The sequence below is a fragment of the Crotalus tigris genome, unplaced genomic scaffold (assembly GCF_016545835.1).
Source record: "Crotalus tigris isolate CLP2741 ecotype Arizona unplaced genomic scaffold, ASM1654583v1 scf7180000018371.15429387391:27106975, whole genome shotgun sequence".
Taxonomy (NCBI): Eukaryota; Metazoa; Chordata; class Lepidosauria; order Squamata; family Viperidae; genus Crotalus; species Crotalus tigris.
In genome coordinates this window covers 14,581,353-14,594,070 of record NW_024096970.1, presented here as the reverse complement: position 1 = coordinate 14,594,070, position 12,718 = coordinate 14,581,353, and the positions used below count along the sequence as shown (strand labels likewise).

Genomic DNA, 12,718 nt, shown 5'->3' with positions numbered 1-12,718 from the left:
ACATTTGAAGGAAAAGGCTGAAAAAAAAAGCTCTGCAGAAAAAGCATACATTAAATAAAATGCCAGCTGAAAACTAAAGGAAAAGCTATCAACTTTCTTCCTTGGAATAGAGAATCAGTCAACAGGAGCTTTTAATTAATTTTAATGGAGGAAATGTGTTTTAAGGCTCACAATAAGCTAATGAACTCCAAAGCACAAATCCATGTAAAATCCTTTGCTTGCATATAGAAAGTGCTGATTAGATTTCTGTAGTGGTTGATTCCCCCCCACCCCTTACTCAAACACAACACACACTTTTTATGGTTATTTTGCTTTGGTTTGGGTTAGAAAGAGAGCATGGAAAAAAACATCTGTTGGGTTTCCCCCCCTCTTGCATGAAATCATATTCCAGAAGTTTACTTACTGCCTTTTAGCTCCCCTGCTCTTACAAACCAATCAAACCAATTTAGAACAGAAACCTAATCTTCTGCAGGCAACAAAATCTGACAGTCTTCAACTCTGCCTTGATAAAAGAAAGACCTCTCACTGAGTTCATTCATAGATTTATTCTCTGAAAGGTGTGTATTGGGAATCCCCCTCTGCATAGTTATTTGGGAATTCATTTGGACAAAAAACAGGCCCTTGGTCAAATTAGGTGTATTTGGTCAAACATACCTAACTGTACTCAATTTTTTTTTTTTTTTAATGCAAGCTACACATCCTTGACATTTACAGCTAAAGAATATGGTGGGTTCTGCTAATTTAGAAGGCAATATAGTAGCAGATAATCTTAGGTTCAGTAGAAATAAAACTTCAGTGGCAATCCTTCAATAGTGGTGGCCTTTTAGAATTGTAGTAACTTATTTAACCTTATGAAAAAAAAACCAAAATATTACTATTGTGTAAGGTTTGTTTTATGTTCAGATGTGAGGTCATTTTCTTAATGTAGGTTTGGCTAAACGTAAGATTCCATCTCTGGTTCCTAAAGCTCCTTTTTCTTCCTGCTGATTGAGTTTTTCATTTTTGTGATCAGTTTTTTTTCTCCCACTACTGTACTACTCAAGGAATACCATAAAGCCTATTTTGAGTCCAACCAACTTCCCAAATTTCCTGTGATACCTTATTGAGGCCTATATTTTATATAACCCTAACAGACATATGATTTTTTAAATAATGTGAAAGAGAGGAAGCTACATGCTAGAAGACTATATATCAGTGTATTGCTGTCTGTTCGTCTATATCGATATCTATCTATCTATCTATCTATCTATCTATCTATCTATCTATCTATCTATCTATCTATCTTTCTTATATAATATTTTGCTTCCAGTCAATCTGGTTTCCAGTCAATGCTCAGTTTATGAAAATCCAGTACTTAAAGAATTGTTGGAATGTACATAAGTGGGAGAGGCAGACTGATTGTGAAATGTTATTTTTCTCAGCTTTTGGCTTTCAGTCTGCAATTTTAATTTGAACTTTTTCTGTAACCCATGATCATATCCTGCTCCGCAGAAGTATTTGATACAGAAATATCTTATCTGCAGCAGACAACTTCATCTGTACTCACACCAAAAATACATGCCATAGACTATAATTTCAGGCAAGAATCAGGAATACATGTATATTTATAATTGTCAGAAAGCACACGTAAATAGGAATGTAGGAAAGAAAGACGCCAACATTCAAGAGCAGTGGAGTTTTTCTTCTGCTGCGCCTTCCAAATAAAGGAAATAGTTCCTCTAAAAATAAAGTTTTGGTTTTAAGAAGGGTAGATCTTAGTTACCAATGTACTCACTGCTCTTAATCTGAAAATGAATTCATTTTTCCTTGGATTACCTTCATATAACTTTGTGGTTTCTGCCACAGTGATTCAAATTCAGTCCATTAGTGACCTCTATCTGTGAGAAGTATACAGAATCAATGCATGTTCTCTCCACTTTTTTCTTCTATGAAGTAGATCGGAAGAGAGAAAGTTGAACTACTTGGGGTCTTGATAACTTAAGGTGATTCCCCCTCTGCTTGTTATTTTCAAGTACATTGTAGGAGTATCCACTGTACTATCAACTAAAAATAGATTAATACAAGCTAACTTGGATCCAGTTGATATGTGAAGAAAATCAGCCAGTGGGACAGTGTTCTGTAGGGACAGGTTGTCTTGTCACAGTCAGAAAACACAATATAGACTGTAGTTTGAGCTATCTGGCAATCTTTGTTCCGAAAGTTCAGCAGACTAAATGATTTTATATATCATTTACATATAGGAACATATGCATGGAAAATTACTTAGTAACGATGTACAGTAATCAGCATCTGAATACAGGAGAAGTATGATTTTAGGTAATAGCTTTAAAACAAATTTTCCTGTACTGTGAATACAAACTGGTGATCAAGGGAATGCATTGCTATTAACAGATGTTCCCTTTTAAAGCATTATTAAATCCAGCTTTCCAGTACTAATTTGTCTCTTGCCTACATCCAGATCCATATTTCATGACTGAGATAATTAATGTGAATTGAAAATTGAATACATTTACCAAATGATGTTTTGGGTTTACTGCTGAATAATATAGTGGCATTAAATGTTTCAGAAGACCCTATTCTTTTTAAGTGCATCTGTTCCAAGAGTTTATTCTTTGATACCTTTCCTTTATTTCATATCAGAAAAGCTTAAAAATGTCCAACATTAATAATTGCCTTTCCTCCCTATGTTTAAGTGAGAAAGAGGGGGTGAGGAAATATAGGAACTCATAGTGGCTATTCTAAATAGTGATACTCCAGACAGATGGTATTAATTATTTAAAGCAGTAAATAAACTGTATATTCATTTTTATTTTCTTTTTTAAAATAGCGAACTATAAGATCAAACTAATGCTTTTATACCTCAATGCATTTTTTGATGTGAACTGAAAACAAAACAAAACCTTTTGGCTTCCTAGGAAAGACTAGCACCCTGAAGGGAAATAATCCAGTCTTGCCAGAATTTTTTCAAGTTCAGTCAACCCATAAAATGCTTAGTTAGTACAATGAGCTTTATTATTTTCAGTCAGTGGCCCAAGTTGTTGTGATCTTCCTGTTCTTTGGTCTTTGGCTGGTGATTTACACAATTAACTGGCTTTATTTCTCTTTGATTCCTTCTCTTGACATAGTTCTTTGAATTAATCCAAAGTCAGCACTAGTGAGATCTTTAAAACAAAATTCTTTGTTATGGTTAGCATTATTTGAAGGTGTTTCTCAAGCAATTTGAAAATATCCTTAATTTAAAATATTATAAAGAATAATTGCATGCTTCCCAATCTGCTTCTTAAAAGCGTCGTTTTTTGCTTTCAGCTGGATCAGACTGCATTGCTTTCTTAGTTTAAAATTATCCCATTAATTTAGTTTAATGGGATATGCTTCCTCTGCATATAAATTGGGGGAAGCAGATTTTTTTTAAAAAACTACTTTATTTTCTACATAGATTTTAACTTAAAACTTTATTCAGATCAGACTTAATGGTTACATGGGATTAATCCATAGGGACTGAAACAGATTCTTGAAAACTTTGTTGTGCTCTTTCTTCTGAGACTGCTGAACCCACTTCTTCTCAATTCAAATAAAATTTTATGAGGACATTACACTTTAGATTCCAGTCTTCCAGTTGTCAAAACCATTGATGAATTCTGTATTCCCAATACTTCTGAATACCTATCACCATGTTTTGTTTGTGCTTTGAATAGGGAGCTGCTTAACGTTTTACAAGATTAGTCTTTGTTTAACTCTTATTGGAATACATACGTGTTTTTGAGTCCTTCATAATTATTATGGGTAGCTAATAAACTGATGAATTAATAGTGTATTTTCCTGTGAAAATTTATAGAGTAATGGCCACTATCACAGAAATTAAAATAGTTTCCCCCAAGCTCTTGAAAGTAATATTTAAATAGTTTTGATAATTTATCAAGTCAGTTCTTGATAAACATTTGCTCATGGGATCAGAGACTGCAGAATGTTTTATTTCTGATTCTTTTAAACGGTTGTGGAATCAATTTATTTTCCGATTTTGCTCACTTCAGCATAGATTGTGTATTATTACCACAAGAATCAGTTTTCTTACTCAAAGATTAAAGTAACTTTTCAAAGTTAAGGAGAAAGTGTCCAGTCTGGAGAGAAGTTATCTTGAACTGAATCCCATCGAACATACTGCAGCTATGAAACCATATATTTTGAACAGGCATACAATTTATAATGTGTTACTCAATTGGTTAGAATGTTCTCACATTTAAAAACAGCATCAAATATTTTCTTGAAATCCTGTTAAGACTGGCTGAATAGAGTCAAGTGTTTATTCTATATGCTTCCATTCTTTGTATGAATGTATTGGAGCAATTAGAATTGTTAATAACCCATTGTTGAAAACCCATTTGATTATAGTTTTTGTTCCTTTTTAAAAATTCCTTTTACCCCTTTTTAATTTCATTTTAAGCATTGAAAACAAACTTTTGATGAGACAATTGCACTGAGAAATTCTGAGAATTTCTTACCAGTTCAATAAAATTAAAATTAAATTTTATTAGTTTTTATGAAAATGTCCATCCCTTTTCTCTTATACCATTAAAAACATATAATGTCTTCTGCTTTTTAGATGCTAGCGTATTTTTATTGCAAGCTTTATTTAAAATTGTAGCTACTTTAAAGTGTGGTAGGCAGCTAAACAGTGATGAAGGGCCAAAGTATAAAATGTAGAAAAGCCACAGACTAAGGTGCTTAAGAACAAACCAAACCAAGCTTTTCCTCTTCCCAAAGTAATTGCTTATAAATGTGTCAGGCTTTATTTCCCGTATTCTTTTTTTCCCCTTTGATATTTTTGTGCCTTCTGAATCAATGCATACCTACATGTCTCTGAAGGAAGCTGCTGTAAACTGTCTGAAAGATACAGAGATGTAAAAGGTCAATGCCCAGAATGGAAACAAAATCCAGGACCTTATCAGGACAGAAATGGGTTAATGATGCCAAACATGACTCTCAACTGCTGCAGCTGGTGGAATGTGTCAGTCTCATAAACACAAGCAAATGGGAAATCATAGGTCGCCTTGTGAGGGAAGGATCATGCAAACTTAGCATACAGTTAGCTCATACATCACAGCATAGATGCCTTGAAAATGGTACCTATGTTTTTTGTGACATTCAACATTCAAGTTTCTTGGTCACAAACAATTACATGCCACCCTGAGAAAGTATTTGCCAAATATTTGTCAAAGCAACACATGAATCCCTTTTCCTTCAGGACAGAAGCAGCATTCTGGCCCAACAAAATTTGAAATAAATGTTGTGTTTTAAAGTGCAAAGCAATTAGTATCAAGTTTGCAACTCAGATCACATTCAGAGTGCTTTGTGTTTCATTAAAAGATATCTGGAAATGGTAGGTTAATTGATTGGTTGGATTATTGATATATTTATTCAAACCTGAAATACCAAATTATTCATTTGGACAGCTGTTTAACCATAGAAGATATCATTTTTTTCCCTCTTCCAAAGATCAGGCCATCTATCTACTAGATTTTCAGATATCTATAGCACCCATTAAATACTGAAAGATACTTGCAGTTTTTTTCAGACTTATAAGTAGACAAGGTTACTGTTTTATATCTATTTCAGTTGTTTCTAGTCCTCCTCCTCCTCCTCCTCCTGGATGCCTGCTGTTTATTTCATTTAATTTCTAGGCCACCTAGTTCCATAGTGACTCTTAGCAGTACACAATAGTCAAGTTTAGTCACATGGAACTAGTTTTTGTATTGATGTTGAAAGTTGGCCCACTGAAAAATAAACTCTGTATAATCAGAGTCTTGTACCCTGTGTTAATCATTAATCTTACCTCCTTATCTTAGTTTTTTTTAAAAAAAATTACAGGATCTTACAACCTAAACATCTTTAACATAGTTGGTTCCATTGTTTGTTATTAATTTCTACTACATCAGTGTTGGACAGGGTAAGAGTATAGGTGACTTTTTGAGTGATTTTAAAAATATAAGCAAAGTTTTTCCATTTACAATTATTCAACAACGGAAGCAATTGAATGTCATTGTCTTCTTCAGAAAGAAGAATGGAAAAAAGCTTGTGAACTAGAAAATATGTATATACATATATTTTTTAAAAATAAGTGCTATTTTCAAACAATTCAAATTGCTGGCATTCAAGATTTCAGTAAAAAAAGAAAAAACCTAAAACTTCTACTATCTCTGTAGTATGTAATGATTGAAAGCAAATAAAATCATGTTTGTTTTTTAATACCTACTCTTCTAAGTCATCAAGACACCAGTGAAATATATTGGTGTTCAATATATTGGATATTGCTTGGTATTAATTTTGTACTTATCTTCTGCTATACTGTTTAATGAATCTGAACATACGTACCTAGATAGAAACAGTTTTTGAGGTTCTACAGCTATATGTTGGATATAGAAATAATAATTATATTCCTGGAAGGATATAATTTTATATATATCCTTTTATATATATATATATATGTGTGTGTGTGTGTGTGTGTGTGTGTGTGTGTGTGTATAAATAAAAATTTTATTTATTTATTTATACAATTTATTGGCCTTGAGACATTACACTCACCCCAAAGCCTAATCCTTAATTATAAAATGTAATTATTTTTAGGGATTCTTATTTTATATGATGCCAAATGTACTTTCTATAATACGTGAGGGTATTTCTTTTATATGCATCTGTTCAGATGTATTTCACCAAATAAAAAATGTGTAGAATAGCTGAAACATAATGTTTTATGTAGATAGAGAAATGAAAACACCCTGCAAATTCTTTGCATCAGTCCAGTCATTCCCAGTGGTTATGTTTGGACTGTCTTTGGCTTGATGCCAGAGTGCTAAGTGAAAATCTCTTGCTTTTCTTTTTTTTTCCTTGTTTTTTTTTTTAAATAAGCTGCTGTTCAATAGATTGTAAAACACGTGTTTGACTGAAATAGTCTGGATTGTTATTGTTATTATTTGATAAATTACTTTTGCCAACTATTGAAATTTCAATACCTTTTCATTATAGAAATGGTGCACAATAACAGTCTTTACAGTGGAATAAAAGTGTCCACTATTGCAGTTTGAAAAATAGCAATAAAAGATAGGGTAGATAATGGTCTTCTTAAAACCTAAGCATTTTAGAGCAACTTTTTGGAATTTCTCTCGCTATGTGTAGGCACTTTTCTTAGTTGTGTTGCACCACTATTTTAGGTAACAGTATTGATTTTAATTGCTATGTCCCTGCAACCATTTAACAAAAATACGCTACATATACACTAATATCTCTAGATAAGTAATATATAAATGTCAAAAGCTAGGTCCTGCGGTGTATACAGAGGATTTCTATAACTTTAAAATAAATGAGGTGCTTAGAATTGCTGCCAGCAGCCTGGCAAGAGAGGCAGGGAGGATGGGGGGAGGAGTTTGTTGATTTATTCAGACTTTGTTTTCTTGCAAATTTTCTTTTATCCCTAGCACAATTCTGCATGATATAATTCTAGATCTCTAAATAAGGAAATATTTTTTCACTAAATGTAGATGGATTGGACTTAAAGTACAGAGTACTACAATTTAAAACAGCTGAGTCCAAAGTATGTATGCATTTTTAGCAATCAGCCAAAAGATAAGGAGGTGTCTTGCTGAAAATATTTGGCGTAGATTTTTTGCCCTTCATTTGTTCAGCTTTGTACATGTATAAATCAGTTTGGCCATGATGACTTCAGGATTCACAGCCAATCATTGCTCAGTAACATCAATGAAATCTTTATTGGATCAAATGCATTGGATTTTTAATTATGACACTCAGTTCTTTAGTATTTCCTTCTAGTCATCAATATCTCATAAACAATCATATTTTACAAGCTGCAGGATGGTAGTTTAGGGAGAAGTGTTCTAACTGGGACAAGATGTTTCACTTCTCATCCTAACCAAGCAGGAGGAACAGGATGCAAAAAGAGGACAAATAGATAAACAATACACTTTCACAAAGTTATTGCCAAATCTGAACTCTGGCATATGTCATAGTTCATAATCTATATCAATATTTTCCATACTTTTAATGTTTGTTTTTTAACTTTTTTACTTTGCTCATATAGCCAGCCACCTAGTGACGTTAGACTTTTTAAGCTAAGGTGGACTAAGGCAGCCTTCTTCAACCTGATATCTACCAGCTGCATTACACATTTGTATAACTATGCCAGTTTATTTATTTATCAAATTTATACACTGCCTATCTCACTAAGTAACTCTGAGTGGTCTACAAGTAAAAATGATAAGTTTGGCATTATGAGACTGAGTTAAGGAAAGGAAACTAATACCACTCAAGTTCCATTAAGGAAACAGTCTTTGATAGATTCCCTTCCAGGCTATCAAATAACATTTTAATTCCTTAATTAAATTAAAGTCACTTTTTTGTCTTGGCCTCACCCATTCATTTCTCCTGCCCTTCCCCCATCTTGGGGAATATGATCCTCAACATGTCACACAAAAGCCATGTGTGAATATATGCTTGAAAAAGCTTGTGTATCTATGCCATACACTAGCTTAGATACATGGATTCACTGATTTACTCTTGACTGAAGGACATTGTAGAAATTTATCATTGTGTCCCCAACTGAGATCTATGGAATGTGCAGTAGGAATTTTCAGTGACATGTGTGGTTTCTGAGTTTATACTGAAGTTGAATCCCTACTGAAAAAATACTGTATTCAGTTTAAATAGATGATGATTATGATGATTTGGCTCTTGCTGCGCTCTTGGCAGCTTGCAAGAAATTACACAACAAATTTATGACAAGGCTAAGAAGTTAACCCTATATATACTTGGTACAGAAGAAGTCTCATTCAGAAGGGAGAAACTGATAGCAATTTTATGCTGCATACCCATATTTACTGGGAGTAAATCTTTCTATGCTTTTCATGTAGGATGCTATATGACTAATATTAAATAATTGTTTAAACCTTTTCTGCAGAGTATTATTGCAGCCTCTTGCTTAGACTACTGCAATGCACTGTACATAGGGGCTATTCCTAAAGAGCATTGGAAACTTCAACTGAAGCAGAATGTGGCTGTGTTGGTAATAAGTGGTGCCAGATATAAGGCACATGTAATACCACTACTGCGTAAGCTGCATTAGTTATTGGTATGTTTCTGGTGTGATTAAGATGCTAGTTTCCCTGTTAAAACTAAATATCTTGGGACCGCATTACCTGAGGAATTGGCTCTTTCTAAGACTCTCTACCTGTCTAATTCTACTTAGCAGGCTGGGCATGCTGCAGATCCCATCAGCCAAATAATGTTGACTGGTGGGGACTAATAGACGGGCCTTTTTCACAGTAGCTCTTGCTGTGTGGAATATTCTCCCTTCAGAGATTAGAAAGACTCCAAAGCCTATTGGCCTTTCATAAGGCTTTAAAAACCTGGCTGTGTTTTGAGTCTGGGGCACTGAATGGATTAAGGGCCCTGTTTCCTGGCCAAGAATCTGGGCTGCTGTGTATATTTATTTTGGATGTGTTTTATTATTTATTTATGAAATTTATATGATGCCCATCTCCCCAGTAAGCCAATTCCGGGTGTTATTGTTTTAAAGTGTTTTTATTGTTTTAATTGTAGTGTATTTTTTTGAATTGTAAGCCATCCGGAGTCATTGGTTGAGATGGGCAGCTATAGAAATTTAAAATAATAAATAAACAAATAAATTCTAGGACTGCTAACTTCTGGTAAGAAGTTTTTTTTAATTGTTTTTATTTATACTGCTTTTCTAAATTTGCCGCAGTACATTTCTCTAATCTCTGCATCATTTCTCTGCATTGGTGGAGAACAACTTGAATTTACATTAATGAACAAGTAATGCTCACATGCCTATAGCACATGCAGTTTCAGGTCTACTGATCTGACAAGCAGACAAGACAGTCTGTGGGCTGATGTTGTAACTAAAAAGCTTTTTAAAAATTAAGTCTGCTATATGGAGTCCTGATACAAAAACATTCTTTTGACAGATACCACCCAAATAGCCGTTGTTTTAACTTGCTGCTATCATAGAAATCAATTTGGTACCGATTTGGTCCAGAAATACCTGTATTGAATTGAGAGGTGAGGAAAACGAATACAGTTTGCAAGCAGACCAAATGTACTGCCAAGAACTATGCATAACTTCCTTTGAAAATGAATAAAGGCCATTGATTGTTAAAAGTAATCCTGTATCCTGATACAGAAGGGTGCAAAAGTTCATGAAAATGATCAAGTCAATGAGGCAGTTGCTAAATACAAGATTCGGGGGGGGGGGAGGTTCCTGCCAAGGAAATTTTGAAACATTAAGTGCAGTTCATTCCAGAAACCATAAAACATGACATTCATATTTAGTGGTTGTAAATTTATACTTTTGTTTTCCTTTGCCAATATCTTACTCTTCCAAAGGAAAACACATGGAAGTTGACTATTCAGTACAGTACATTGATAAGTTTAAAGCCACCCAAAGGAGGGCAGATTGCACTGTTATCCAAGTAAGATAAACAAAACAGCATGGACTTAAAATCTTCAGCTCACTGGACCATTCTGTCTCTCTCCACCCTACTTCAGAAAATAGTTGTTTGGGAGGAAAAAAAAAAACTGGAAGAGGGAGTGCTCTGTATACTGCTTGAACACCTGGAGGCAAGATAGGATAAAAGATCCTCTAGGGAGGGTACCTTTCAAATCTCATCCTATGATGATGATCAGAGGTTGTGCTTTTTCTGTTGGTGTCCCTCCAACAGTATTCCACTGATGTTCAGCTCAGTAGCTGTGTGAGTATTCAGGAAAGCTAAGACCTAAAAATTTTTTTTAGCAAACTACAGAAATTAAATATAGATATAATTTGTTTGCAAGAGACACATATAAAAAGGCAATATTACAAGCTGTTGGAATACCGCAAAATTGGGAAACTTTACCATGCATCAGCACAAAAGAAAAACAACAGACTTTGAAAAAATATGGACATATAGAGATATTCTAAACTCTGAAGGGAATTTAATATCTAAACAACAAATGGAAAATCGGTATCAATTTATCATGGTGGGCACATTTACAAATGCAACCTAGATATGATAAAGATATTAAACTATGGATTTTATAAGGAACAAACTGTTTGATAAGACATTGTTAACTTCTGATGAGAAACTAATTAAGAAAATATATAATTTTCTGTTAACTTTGAAAATGGAAAGTGAACAAGTTAAAGAAACAATGATAAGATGGGCGAAAAATTTTGGATACAATATAGAATAAGAAAAATGGCAAAATTTATGGGAAAGAAATTACAAACTGACAATGTCAACTTCCTACAAAGAAAATTTATATAAAATGTTTTATAGATGGCACTTGCCACCAGCAAGACTAGGAAAAATGTTTAAAAACATCTCAGATAGATGTTGGAAATGTAAATGTAAGTCAGGCACTTATTATCATGTTTGGTGGACATGTGACAAAGTAAAGAGTTATTGGAAAAAGATACATGCTTGGCTAGAAAAGATGTTGGGAGAACATGTAGATTTTAAACCTGAACTTTTTTTTATTAGGTATAATAAAATATACCTAATAAAATATATAATAAGACTGATAAACAAAGCATATCTTTGATTTTGCATGTTACAACAGCGGCAAGAATTATATTTGCGCAATATTGGAAAAATGAAGGAATACCATCAGATGAAGAAATAATTTTAAAAATACTAAATGTACAGAGATGGATAGACTGACTTTCAGAGACTGAAAGAAAAAGAAGAAATGGAATATTACCAAACTTGTGACTTATTTTATCAATGGCTAGAGGAAAGAATAAAGGATTAGGAATTAAATATGTATTAGCGAATGTAAAGTCAGACAGCACGTTTGTTGAAAAATTATTACTGAATGTATGGGGAAAAAAACCCTATATATATATATATATATAAATAAAAGGAAAGCTAAGGCCTAAGTTGGCTGTTTTAGAAAGCCTTTCAGGATTGATAACTGGTGAGTCCCTTCTTTATGTTTACCATTTGTGTGTTAAGCCAAAGATTTATTGTTACTGGTTTTGAAATGTTTCTTTTACTTATTTTACTTTTGCATTATTTTTAGTTGCTTAGAGTCGTTTTGGAATTGGGTGGCATATGAATTTCATTAATAAAAAATAAAGCAAAGAAACAAACAAACACTAAGTATAGAGGGTAACAATGCAGTAGCTATTACAGAGATGGATTTGTTTTAATAATTTCCTGAGTATTTAATTTCTTACAACAATTTGAGAACAAAATACTGAGATTTTTTAAGAATCCTTGATGGCAGGGTGCAGTCATAATCAATTTAGCACTTCATAATTTGTAACGACGCCTTCTGTTTTGTAAATTAAAATTATGAAGAAGTGATCGCCCCCACAGTGCTATTACAGAAAATACATTGTTGTATCTACAAATTCATTAGCACATTCATGTTGCTATTACAATAACTGAAAGCAAGAATAGCCTAAGAATTCAGTCTGCTTTTAAATAGATATCTTCGGACTTGGTTGTATACTAGGTAATATATAATTATAACAACATGTAGGATTCATTGTACTCTCAAAGGACATTAATTAAGTAGATATTGAAATAGGATGATTCTTAATTCCTACACCATTGAATGAGTTGAAGATTTTGTTTGTGCTGTGTTTTTCTTCAAATTTGCTCAGGATGGGAATTTTTGTGTCCCCTCATTTATCATCATTTGAGAT

General features: G+C 33.3%; 1 protein-coding gene across 8 annotated transcripts in view; it reads left to right on the top strand.

Moving 5' to 3' along the window:
• The window catches only part of FLRT2 (fibronectin leucine rich transmembrane protein 2), a 111,086-nt gene that overhangs the window by 20,949 nt on the left and 77,419 nt on the right, over positions 1-12,718 (top strand). The gene's annotated exons all lie outside the window — the stretch shown is intronic.